The sequence below is a fragment of the Ornithorhynchus anatinus genome, chromosome 12 (assembly GCF_004115215.2).
Source record: "Ornithorhynchus anatinus isolate Pmale09 chromosome 12, mOrnAna1.pri.v4, whole genome shotgun sequence".
Lineage (NCBI taxonomy): Eukaryota > Metazoa > Chordata > Mammalia > Monotremata > Ornithorhynchidae > Ornithorhynchus > Ornithorhynchus anatinus.
In genome coordinates this window covers 9,987,547-10,001,101 of record NC_041739.1, presented here as the reverse complement: position 1 = coordinate 10,001,101, position 13,555 = coordinate 9,987,547, and the positions used below count along the sequence as shown (strand labels likewise).

The following is a 13,555-nucleotide window of genomic DNA, read 5'->3' as shown; positions in this document are numbered from 1 at the left end:
AGCTTTCCGAAGGTGGCTCCGTCCTCCGGGAAGTTTGACATTCGGCCATCTGGATGGTTTGGATGTTTGTCTGGATCTATAACCACTACCAAGTGCTGTTTGGATTTTTTAATCTTATTTTTTAAGCATTCACTACGGGCCAGGGACTGTACTAAGCACTGGGGTGGTTACATGCTAATCAGATTGAACGGAGTCCATGTCCCACTTGGGGCTCAAAGAGAAGCGAAGTGATTTGCCCGAGGTCACACAGGGCAGACAAGTGGTGCAGCTGAGATTAGAACCCAGATCCTTCTGACTCCCACGCTCTTACTCTATCCTCTCTTCTCTAAATGAGAATGAGGCCCAGTATCATTAACTAACATTTATGGAGCACTTATACAGTGCACGGTGCTAACCCCTGGAGTATTGATGGTGTTGATTAAGCGCTTGCTCTGTGCTAAACACTGGGGTAGATATATGTAAGTAAAGAGAAGCAGCATGGGCCAGTGGTTAGAACATAGACCTGGGAGTCAGAGGACCTGGGTTCTAATCCCGCCTCTGCCACTTGTCTGCAGTGTGACCTTGGGAGACTCACTTCATTTCTCCGGGCCTCAGTTCTCTCATCTATAAAATGGGGATTAGGACTGCGAGCCCTAAATGGGACAGGGATTGTGTCCAACCTGATTAGCTTGTATCTACTCTAGTGCTTAGTAATAACAAAAATAATAATAATAATAACGATGATGGTATTTGTTAAGCGCTTACTATGTGCTAAGCACCGTTCTAAGCCCCAGGGCATAGACAGAGTAATCAGGTTGTCCCACGTGGGGCTCACAGTCTTAATCCCCATTTTGTAGATGAGGTAACTGAGGCACAGAGAAGTGAAGTGACTTGCCCAAAGTCACACAGCAGACAAGTGGCAGAGCCGGGATGAGAACCCATGACCTCTGACTCTCAAGCCCGGGCTCTCTCCACTGTGCCCCGCTGCTTAGTACAGTGCCTGGCTCAGAGTAAGCGCTTGACAAATACAATAAAAAAAATATTACTTAGAAGGGGCAGTTCTGAGGTTCTCCCAAGATCCCAGCGAGCAAATGTTGGTGAGAAACCTCCTCCCAGTCCCAGTGGTTTGGTCTTCTGCCTGTCCGCTAGCAGATCTGGATCTCCTCTGAATTTGCCCGGTTTGTCTCTGGATTAATAATAATAATTATGTTGGTATTTCTTAAGCACTTACTATGCGCAAAGCACTGTTCCAAGCGCTGGGGCAGATACAGGGTAATCAGGTGGCGCCACATGAGGCTCACAGTTAATCGCCATTTTACAGATGAGAGAACTGAGGCACAGAAAAGTTAAGTGACTTGCCCAAAGTCACACAGCTGATAAGTGGTGGAGGTGGGATTAGAACCCATGACCTCTGACTCCCCAGCCTGGGCTCTTTCCACTGAGCCACGCTGCTTCTCGATTAGGCCTACCCGGGCAGGCACAGCTCCAGAGGTTTGGGAGGGGTCAATCCAGGCCTCAGGTTGAGGGGTCAACTCCCTCCATGGAGTCAAACCGGCCGGTCCCTCTGCCACCTGTGGCTCAAACCTGTCTGACAGAGGGGGTGGGATTAGAACCCACGGCCACCAGGCCTGCAACCTGTCTCTCCGCCTCACTCCCAATCACGGCGGGGAGTTGGCCATCCGCATCTTATCTGGTTTTCCCTCGAACCTCTGATCTTCCAGTTAACCACAGGTCCGGGCCTTTTCCCACGGCAGTCTACTTCGAAAGAATTACCTCTCGTGATGTTAACTGTACACGCAGGGGAATAATAATGATAATAATTGAGGTGCTTATCAAGCACTTACTATGCGTCAAAGCACTGTTCTAAGCGCTAGGGTATATGCGTGATAATCAGGTTGGATAGACTTCCTGTCCCACATGATGTTGGTATTTGTTAAGCGCTTACTTTGTGTCAAGCACTGTTCTAAGCGCTAGGGTATATACGTGATAATCAGGTTGGACAGAATCCCTGTCCCGCATGATGTTGGTATTTGTTAAGCGCTTACTATGTGCCAAGCACTGTTCTAAGTACTGGGGGAGATATCCGGTAATCAGGTCGTCCCATGTAGGGCTCACAGTCTTCATCCCCATTTTACAGATGAGGTAACTGAAGCACAGAGAAGTTAAGCGACTTACCCAAGATCACACAGCTGATAAGCGGCGGAGCCGGGATTCGAACCCATGACCTCTGACTCCCAAGCCCGGGCTCTTGCCACTAAGCCACGCCGCTTCTTCACATGGGGCTCACAGGCTGTATACCAATCTCCAAGAGGATCACTGGATGAAAATTCAAAAACCACTGGTCCTAGTAATCCAAATCCTCCTTTTCCCTGATTGTTGTCAATGTCACACTAACCACTTTAAATCAAACCAAAAGTGAAAAGCTCTATTTTTGACCACAAGAGGTTGTTTTACTATAACCCAAGTTCTGTAGACTGTAAGGTCATCCTCTAGGCTATAAACTCATTATGGGCAGGGAACGTGTCTGCTAATTCTGTTGTATTGCACTCTCCCAAGCGCTCAGTACATTGCTCTGCACATAGTAAGCGCTCAGTCTAATCCCAGCTCTGCCACTTGTCTGCTGTGTGACCTGGGCAAGTCGCTTCACTTCTCTGGGCCTCAGTTCTCTATATCTGTAAAATGGGGATTGAGACTGTGAGCCCCACGTGGGACACCATGATTACCTTCTATCTACCCCAGCGCTTAGAACAGTGCTCTGCACATAGTAAGCGCTTAACAAGTTCCAACATTATTATTATTATTAGAAATACCATTGTTTGATTGATTCTCAAACCAGCCTGAATCTAGTTGTAATCGATTGGAGACTCCATTTAGTACTTGCAGATTCTTGGATTCGGAGTCTGCCTTTTTTGGATGGTATTTGTTAAGGGCTCACTCACTCGTTCTTCATTCATTCAATCTATTTATTCAGTGCTTATTGTGTGCAGAGCACTGTACTAAGCACTTGTGAAGTACAATTCAGCAATAAAAAGAGAGACAATCCCTGTCCTAAACGGGCTTAATAATAATGTTGGTATTTGTTAAGCGCTTACTATGTGCGGAGCACTGTTCTAAGCGCTGGGGTAGACACAGGGGAATCAGGTGGTCCCACGTGGGGCTCGCAGTCTTAATCCTCATTTTCAGATGAGGTAAGTGAGGCACCGAGAAGTGAAGTGACTTGCCCAAAGTCACACAGCTGACAAGCGGCCGAGCCGGGATTCGAACCCATGACCTCGGACTCCAAAGCCCGTGCTCTTTCCACTGAGCCACGCTGCTTCTCTGACTTTAGCTTACAGTCTAAAGGGGGGAGACAGACATCAAAACAAGTAAACAGGCATTAAAATAAATAATAAAATTATAGATCTAGATGGGCTGTGGGGCGGAGTGGGGGGTAGAGCAAAAGGGGTGAGTCGAGGTGACGCAGAAGGGAGGGGGAGCTGAGGAAAGGGAGGGCTTAGTCTGGGAAGGCCTCTTGGAGGAGGTGTGCCTTCAGAAGGGCTTTGAAGGGGGGAAGTGTGATCGGAGGATTTGAGGAGGGAGGCCGTTCCAGGTCAGAGGTAGGACCCGGGCCAGGGGTCGATGGTGGGACAGGGGAGAATGAGGCACAGAGAGGAGGTTAGCGGCAGAGAAGTGGAGTGACTATGGGCTAGGCTGTATTTATTCCCCTTCATTCCATTTATTGCTATTGTTTTTGTCTGTCCGTCTCCCCCGATTAGACTGTGAGCCCGTCAGTGGGCGGGGACTGTCTCTGTTGCCGATTTGTCCATTCCAAGTGCTTAGTCCAGTGCTCTGCACATAGTAAGCGCTCAGTAAATACTATTGAATGAATGAATGAAAGGTGATGGCGACCTCTGAAGCCAATAGCGAGGAGTTTTTGCTTAATAGGTTTTGCTTACTATGTTCCAGGCACTGCACTAAGCGCTGGGGTAGAAGATACAATCTTAACAGGTTGGACACAGCCCCTGTCTCACATGGGGCTCACAGTCTTAATTCCCATTCTGCAAATGAGGTAACTGAGGTTCAGAGAAGTTAAGCGACTTGCCCAAGGTCACACAGCAGACATGTGGCGGAGCTGGGATTAGAACCCAGGTCCTGACTCCCAGTCCTGTGCCCCACCCACTAGGCCATGCTGTTTAGCAACAAGCCGGGCACCTCCCTCCTGGGATTATTTTACTGTCCGGATATAAATTTCAGTACCACCATTTTGCTTCTCATGGCCTCCTCAGAGTCCCTTGAGAAGAAATCATTCCCTAATTTCTGGCAAGCTTGTAGCAAAGGGTCGCCCATTTAATTAAAAGTGAAACGACCGAAGCATATTTCAGCCACGGAGTTCAAGGAATTGAAATGTCCCCATCCCGAGCATCTAAATCAAATGCTGCCAACTTGAAAATATGCACTATGTTCTTAGCCCTAATTTAAGATTAGCATGTGATGAGTAATTTAGTGAAAAATATTCCAGCCTCCTCTCAGATGAGGGATATAATAATTGATAATTGTAAAACGGCATCTCTGCTGAGGTACAGTTAATTAAGCAAACTGGGGTCAGCGTGGAGAGACGCAGCCTTGCCACGGGATCGGAAGAAGCGGAGAGATCGGTGTGGGTTGATGCATAAGAATTCAGAAAATGGATTTTAAAGGATTGAGAAATTCTATGAGCCCCACATGGGCCAGGAACTGTGTCTGATGTGATTATTGGGCTTCTAACTCAGCACCTAGTAACAATGATAATATTAATCGTGCTATATGTTAAGCACTTACTATGGGCCAGACACTATACTAAGTACTGGGGTGGATACAAGCATATCGGGTTGGACGCAGTCCCCGTCCCACATAGGGCTCACAGTCTTAATCCCCATTTTACAGATGATGAAACTGAGGCCCAGAGAAGTGAAGTGACTTGCCTAAGTGCCACACAGCAGACAAGTGGCAGACCAAGGATTAGAAGCCAGGTCCTTCTGACTCCCAGACCTGTGCTTTATCCACTACGCCATCTTGCTTCTAATGCCCACCTTTCATTCATTCATTTAATAGTATTTATTGAGCGCTTACTATGTGCGGAGCATGGTGCTAAGCACTTGGAATGTACCATTCAGCAACAGATAGAGACAATCCCTGCCCAGTGACAGGCTCACAGTCTAAACGGGGGAGACAGACGGCAAAGCAAAACAGAACAAAACAAACACAAGACAACATCATCAAATACATCACCTGTGTACCCTTTCCCAGTGCTTAGCTCTAGGTTGTAAGCTGTCCTGTTGCCATATTGTACTCTCCCAAGCGCTTAGTACAGTGTTCCACACACAGAAAGCACTCAGTAAATCCGATTAACTGACCGACTGCTCTGCGTGCAGTCAGCGCTTAACGGATACTATGACTACAACCGTTGGAATTGGTGGTTGAAATGTGGATCAGCTGAACCCACCCAGCTCATTTGATAGCCTCACTGCAATCCCAGCTGATGAATTCATTACACCTCTCACCTCTCAGCCACCTGCGATGCTGAACCCAGCTGTGGCAGTTGAAGGGTCAATTAGCTACCCCCGCGAGATAGGAGCCACCGGACTAGCTCTCCTCATCCGTGCTGCTCCTGTTGCCATTTACTGCATTTTTAGGCAAGAATTCTAGAGACTCGAGTCGCCAAAATACAATATGATTTAAGCTGTAGCAGGCCTTCCATCCACCCCATCCTCTAACTCTAATAATCCAGAGCAGCTCACGATCCTTTGGATTCGGCTAATGCTCCTTGGATTTTCGAGTGTGAATGTCAGCCCGGGTGTCTGTAGTTGCTGCCTTTAGGAAGCCCCCTTCACTCTCCGCCCCCCATGGGAGGAATCCTTAGTCGATCAGGATCTGGTTGAAATCTTCTAAATTCACATCAGGATGCAATGATGCCATGGATAATCTTTGACATGGGTAAGTTGTAATAGGCTAAGGAGTTGGTCTGCCCTCCTCCTAGCCTCTTTTTGCCTAATAAGGGGATGGAAGAAGAAGGGCCTGGGAAGGCATTTGTTACTCTTGGCTAGCTAGCTCCTACATTCTGTGCCTTTTCTTGCTCGCAGAAACTGTTCTGTTGCTCTATAAATATGTTTCTTGACTTGCCGGTGTCTCCTGAGAGCTTTATAGATTGCAAAATCGTTATTTGGGCACTGAGTAAATTACTTCTTGGTTTCAACCGAGTAGTTCAAAAGGGAGCAATTCTAAGCCTTTGGATAAATTCATGTCATAATCATGGTAGGAGAGGTTCAGTAAGAGCCTTTAGGTTTACAGCATGGACCACGATGAACAATCGTGTTAGAGGAAGAAGCCCCCCAAAACATCCTTTCCAGTTGGTTTATCTTGAGGGCTGCAGAGTGGCCAGCTCTGCTTAGTCTGTGTTGGCAGAGTGAATCACAGTGCTCAGGTCTTTGATTTCTGAGTTTCACTTTGGCCAAGACCTTCTACGTCCTCTTGGCCTGATGTTTCCAGACCGAAATGATTACCTCACGGGCTACCAAGGTGAGTGATTGGTAACGTGGAAGAAAAGCAGCCTTGGACTCTAGCTGGTCTCCGCCACGTCGTAGGATGATGTCATTTGGAACCAGGGAAGGAGGGACAAGAAACAGGGAGGTTAGCGTGGCTTAGCGGAAAGAGCTCAGGCTTGGGAGTCAGAGGATGTGGGTTCTAATCCTGACTCCACCACTCGTCTGTTGCATGACCTTGCACAAGCCACTTCACTTCTCTGTGCCTCAGATACCTCATCTGTAAAATGGGCATTAAGGCTGTGAGCCCCACGGGGGACAACCTGATTACCCTGTATCTACCCTAGTGCTTAGAACAGTACTTGGCCCATAGTAAGTGCTTAACAAATACCATGATGATTATTCTGATACCTGTGAGGATTTCACTAGATTGCAAACTCGTTGAGGGGGAGGATCACGTCTACTAACTTCTATTTTTGTTAGAAGTGGTAATAGCATGAAGCCCTTATTTTGCAGAGCACTATACTGTTAGGGAAGAGTTTACAGGTGGGCATTAATAATAATGATGTTGGTATTTGTTAAGTGCTTACTATATGCAGAGCACTGTTCTAAGTGCTGGGGTAGATAAAGGGTAATCAGGTTGTTCATTCATTCAATAGTATTTATTGAGCCCTTACTATGTGCATAGCACTGTACTAAGCGCTTGGAATGAACAAGTCGGCAACAGATAGAGTCCCTGCCGTTTGACGGGCTTACGGTCTAATCGGGGGAGACGGACAGACGAGAACGATGGCAGTAAATAGAGTCGAGGGGAAGAACATCTCGTAAAAACCGATGGCGACTAAATAGAATCGAGACGATGTGCATCTCATTAACAAAATTAATAGGGTGATGAAAATATATACAGTTGAGCGGACGAGTACGGTGCCGAGGGGATGGGAAGGGAGAGGGGGAGGAGCGGAGGGAGATGGGGGGGAAAAGAGGGTTTAGCCGCGGAGAGGTGAAGGGGGGGCGGTAGAGGGAGTAGAGGGAGAAGGGGAGCTCAGTCCGGGAAGGCCTCTTGGAGGAGGTGAGTTTTAAGTAGGGTTTTGAAGAGGGGAAGAGAATCAGTTTGGCGGAGGTGAGGAGGGAGGGCGTTCCGGGACCGCGGGAGGACGTGGCCCATGTGAGGCTCACAGTCTTAATCCCCATTTTACAGATGAGGTAACTGAGACCCAGAGAAGTGAAGTGACTTGCCCACAGTCACACAGCTGGCAGGTGGAGGAGCTGGGACTCGAACCCATGACCTCTGACTCCCAAGCCCGTGCTCTTTCCTCTGAGCCACGCTGCTTCTCATGACACTAATTTTGTCCCTTGAGTGGCTCAAAGTCTATGTATTGTATTAGACTCTCCCCAGAGCCTCCTACATTGCTCAGTAAGTATCATTGGTGAACTTATTGATTGAATCTGGGAGTTTCTTTATACAGGTTTTCCTTTTGGTGTGACTTGAAGTGCTGATCCTGTTCTTTGTATGGAGACTTGTTTCTCTGGGACTTGATTGAGGCTTTGGAACTGTACCTCTTCGTGCGCTTTCCAGTAAATCAGTGGTATTTGAGTGCTTTGTGCAGAGTATTGTACTAAGCGCTTGTGCAGAATCAATTGTATTTGAGCACTTACTGTGTGCAGAACACTGTACTAAGTGCTTGGGAGAGTGCAGCACAAAGATATAACAGGCGCATTCCCTTCCCACAATGAGCTTATACGGTACATTAAGTTGGTAGACATGATCCCTTGCCCTCAAGGAGAAGCAGAAGAAAGGGGCACCTAATGGGAAAGGCTTAGGAGTCAGAGGACCTGGGTTCTAATCCTAGCTCTGCCATTTGTCTACTAGGTGACCTTGGGCTAGTCACTTCACTTCCCTCTGCTTAGCTTTCTCATCAGCAAAATGGGGATTCAGTGCCTGTTCTCTCTCCTACTGAAGACTGAGAGCCCCATATGGGACTTGATGATCTGGCTTAGTGGAAAGAACATGGGCTTGGGAGGCGGAGGTCATGGGTTCTAATCTCGCCTCTGCCACTTGTCAACTGTGTGACTTTGGGTAAGTCACTTCACTTTCTGTGCTTGTTACCTCATCTGTAAAATGGGGATTAAGACTGTGAGCCCCACGTGGGACAACCCGATTACCTTGAATCCATCCCAGAGTGTAGAATAGTGCTTGGCACATAGTGCTTAACAAATATTATTATTATTATTATATCTACCCCACCGCTTAGTACGCTTCTTGGCACATAGGCACTTAAATTCTATTATTTGGAACTTTTGCAGAGAGCTCTTTTGAAATACTATTGTTAATTGTACCTGGTTTCCTAATTCCCTTGCCCTGTTTTAACTTTACCTCCATGCTTAATACGGTGCTTGGCACATAGTACCTTACCAACGCCATAAAAAATATACTGGAGTGGAAGTGTGGATTTTAAAATTCCATACATGTAAAGGATAGATTCCGTGGGTCTGTGCTAGATTACTGAAGACCCTGTAGGAAAATAATGAACTGGGTCTGAGAACACTCTGCTCCAACGTGGCAAAATCACTCTGTAAAGGTCTTCAGGTGAAGGAGGAAAGGAGAAGGGCCAGATTGCTACAAACACCAACTGCAAGAGTTTTATATATCGAAAGAAACTTCATGTGCTATATAATGAGGAAAAACTAAAAGCTGAGCATTTGATTGACTGTGGAGGACGGTGAAGTTCAAGTTACGGTTCTTATCGATTCTAGAAACTAATGTGGTTCTTAATAACAGTGTGGAATGCATTAAAGATCTCGAACCTTGGGACACTCTGAGGCACGGTGATGGTAATGAGATAACATGCAGCATATTCCTGAATGCAGGAGATAATAGTCTCTCTAATCCTAAATGACAAGGGCTATTGGTTGTTTTGCTCAGTTCTGAGTTGTATAATATAAACTGGTTAAATTCTTTATAGTACTCTAGTTAAAGCATTTATGAAGTGCATAGCATGTGCTACTCACTGGACTAAAGCACATAGGTAATATAATAATAATTACAGTACTCTAGTTACAGCATTTATTAAGTGCATATTATGTGCTACTCCCTGGTAATTAAATAATAATTCATTCATATTTATCAAAGGCTTATGTGTACAGAGCACTCTACTAAACATTTGGGAGAGTACAATATAACAAACAGGCACATTCGCTGCCCACCCAATCTTAGCGTCTGCAGGGGGAGACAGGCATTAATATAAAAAAAAAATGTGGCACTGGTTAAGCACTTACTATGTGCTAAGCACTGGGATAGGTCCAAGATGGTCAGGTACCACAGGGAGCTCACGGTCTAGGTAGGAGGGTTACAAGAGGGTTAGAGAAGCAGTGTGGCGCAGTGGAAAGAGCACGGGCTTTGGAGTCAGGGCTCATGAGTTCGAATCCCAGCTCTGCCACTTGTCAGCTGTGTGACTGTGGGCAAGTCACTTAACTTCTCTGTGCCTCAGTTCCCTCATCTGTAAAATGGGGATTAAGACTGTGAGCCCCACGTGGGACAACCTGATTCCCCTATGTCTACCCCAGCGCTTAGAACAGTGCTCTGCACATAGTAAGCGCTTAACAAATACCAACATTATTATTATTATTACAAGATCATCCTCCAAGGGGCCTTCTCCGACTAAGCCCTCTTTTTCCCCCACTCACTCTCCCTGCTGCCTTGTTTATGCACTTGGATCTGTGATCTTCGTGGAAAGAGCCCAGGCTTGGGAGTCAGAGGTTATGGGTTCGAATCCCGACTCTTCCCCTTGTCAGCTGTGTGACTGTGGGCAAGTCACTTCACTTCTTTGTGCCTCAGTTCCCTCATCTGTAAAATGGGGGTGAAGACTGTGAGCCTCACATGGGACAACCTCATTCCCCTGTATCTACCCCAGCGCTTAGAACAGTGCTCTGCAGGTAGTAAGAGCTTAACAAATGCCAACATTATTATTTACTATTAGCCCCAACCCCACTTAGGTTCATATCTTTAAATTGTACGTTATAAATTTTTCATATTAATGTCTGTCTCCCCTTCTAGACTGTAAGCTTCTTATGGGAAGCGAACGTGCTTGCTTATTCTGCTGAATTGTACTCTCCCAAGCGCTCTGCCCAGCGCTCTGCACGTAGTGTTCAGTAAATACCACTGATTGATAGGATCGGACTCTGTCACCATCCCACGTCGGTTTATAATCCAACCAAATGGTAGGGAGAGTGGGGATTTTATGGATGAGGAAACTGAGGAACAGAGAAGTTGTGACTTGCCCCAGTATGTCTCATGTTCTTGGCTTCCAGGCAGCTGACGGATTGCAGCTGCCCTATTTTCCCCTCCCCTCCTTAAGCCCTCTCACTTGAGAATCGCCAAACCACCTCCTTCGCCTTCTTCAAAGCCTTTCTAAAGAGCCACCTGCTTTGCTGAGCATTAAGCATTCCCTGATTAATCCTCTCAGCCCCCTAAGGACTCCTGGTTTGTTTTTTTTAATGCTATCTGTTAAGCGCTTACGATGTGCCCGGCACTGTACTAAGCACCGGAGTAGATACAAGGTAATCAGGTTGGACACAGTCCGCATCCCTCCTGGGGCTCACAGTCTTAATCCTTATTTTACAGATGGAGGTTACTGAGGCCCAGAGAAGTGAAACAAGCTGCCCAAGGTCACACTGCAGACAAGTGTCTATTCGAAAGAAACAGCATGGCTCAGTGGAAAGAGCTCGGGCCTGGGAATCAGAGGTCGTGGGTTCCAATCCCGACTCTGCCACTTAGCTGGGTGACTTTGGGCAAGTCACTTAACTTCTCTGTGCCTCAGTTACCTCCTCTGGAAAATGGGGATCAAGACTGTGAGCCCCAAGTGGGACAACCTGATTACCTTGTATTTACCCCACTGCTTAGAACAGTGCTTGGCACAAAGTAAGCACTTAACAAATACCATTATTATTATTATTATTGAGTGGGATTAGAACCCAGGTTCTCTGACTCGCAGGCCTAGGCTCTATCCACTAGGCCATGCTGCTGTCTCCTAATTCACCTTGCCTTCCTTACCTGTTTGCTGTTTATTTTTTAAGATCAACTTGAGAAGGTGGCTTTTATCAAGTCTCAGAGTTTTAACTATTGGCTAGTCATCAATTTATGGTACTTCTTTATCTTACCGTTTGATGGTTAATTTCTGGGCTTCTGCATCCTCAAAGCACTTTGAGACTCAACCCCAACCTCACAGCCCTAATGTACATAATGCTCTGCAGCTCCCCCTTTCTGGAATTCATTTTAGTGTCTGTTTCCCCCATTAAACTATAAACTCATTAAGGGCAGGGATTGTTTCAACCCACTGTAGTGTACTCTCCCATGCACATGGTATGGTGCTCTGCACACAGTAAGCGCTCAATAAATACCACCATTTGAATGGGATTTGGGGTTTTAAATATAACGAAAACGGCGGCATGTAAGTGCTTACTATGTGCCGAGCACTGCACTAAGTGCTGGGCAGATACAAGATAAGCATGCTGGACATGGACCCTGTCCCTCATGGGTCTCACGGTCTAAGTACGAAAGAGAAAGGGAATCGAATCCCCATTTGACAGATGAGGAAACTGAAGCACGGGTAAATTGAATGACTCGCCCAAGGTCACACAACAGATAGAGAAGCGGCATGTCGCAGTGGATAGAACATGGGCCTGGGAGTCAGAAGATTATGGGTTCTAATCCCGGCTCCGCTACTTGTCTGCTGGGTGACCATGGGCAAGTCACTTCTCTGTGCCACAGTTACCTGATCTTTAAAATGGGGATTGAGACTGTGAGGCCCATGTGGGAACAGGGATGTTTTCAACCCAATTTGCTTGTATCCACCTCAGCGCTTAGAACAGTGCCTGGTACATAGTAAGAGGTTAACAAATATCAAAATTATTATTAAGTGGTGGAGTCAGGATTAGAATCCAAGTGGTCTTATAATAATTGTAATAATAATTATGGTATTTGCTAAGCACTTACTATGTGCCCAGTGCTGTTCTAAACGCTGGGGGAGTTAATAATAATAATGTTGGTATTTGTTAAGCGCTTACTATGTGCAGAGCACTGTTCTAAGCACTGGGGTAGACACAGGGGAATCAGGTTGTCCCACGTGGGGCTCACAGTCTTAATCCCCATTTTACAGATGAGGGAACTGAGGCACAGAGAAGTTAAGTGACTTGCCCACAGTCACACAGCTGACAAGTGGCAGAGCTGGGATTCGAACTCATGAGCCCTGACTCCAAAGCCCGTGCTCTTTCCACTGCGCCACGCTGCTTCTCTACAAGTTACAAGTTACAAGTTCATCGGGTTGGACACAGTCTCTATCCCACAGGGAGCTCACAGTCTTAATCCCCATTTTACAGATGAGGTAACTGAGGCCTAGAGAATGGAGTGATTTGCCCAAGGTCATGCTGCAAACACGTGGTGGAGCTGCGATTAGAACCCAGGTCCTTCTGACTCCCAGGCCCGGGCTCTCATCCACTAAGCCACACGGAAGCCCAGACATGTGCTCTTTCCCCTAGGCCACGTTAATTCCCAAAAGCTCCAGTGCTGTGCAAATAAATGTAAGATGATATCTGGCAGTTAATCTTTCCCCTTTCACAGCCTCCGACAAAGTTCTTCTAAATTGCTTTTCTTTCGCAGGGCAGCCAGTCTCTGCCAAGACAGTGGAGGAGCCTTGGGCTTTTCATTCACTTCAGGGATGGAAAATTAACCAAGTAGAAAAGGCCAGGCTAGCCTGCAGCATGGTGGTTTTTTCCTGGGATGATATTATTCATGATTATTTTATTATGGCAGGAAGCGACCCCTCAGAACTCAAAAAGGGGGGAAAAAAATGACCCGGTTCACTTTTTTTGGTTTACAACTTGTCAGAGACTATTCGCCTCTGTCAATCACCCTCTATTAGCTAAGGTCAAAAATAGACAGACTTTATTACCTATTCTTAGGATGTGCCTGCATCACTGACGGGAAGACTTTTTGTCTAGTGTGGTAATTAGGTTGTATTCAGTGAGGTCTTGTGGAAGGAGATTTTGAAATTTGCCACAGACTCGTAGAAGCTTTGTGTGTC

General features: G+C 46.5%; 1 long non-coding RNA gene across 1 annotated transcript in view; it reads left to right on the top strand.

Moving 5' to 3' along the window:
* Positions 1 to 5,628: 5,628 nt before the first annotated feature.
* Positions 5,629 to 13,555, top strand: part of LOC114815516 — a 160,270-nt gene continuing 152,343 nt past the window's right edge. Inside the window, exon 1 of the long non-coding RNA XR_003763301.2 lies at positions 5,629 to 5,931. This is a non-coding gene — a long non-coding RNA (uncharacterized LOC114815516). The remainder of the gene's footprint in view (positions 5,932 to 13,555) is intronic.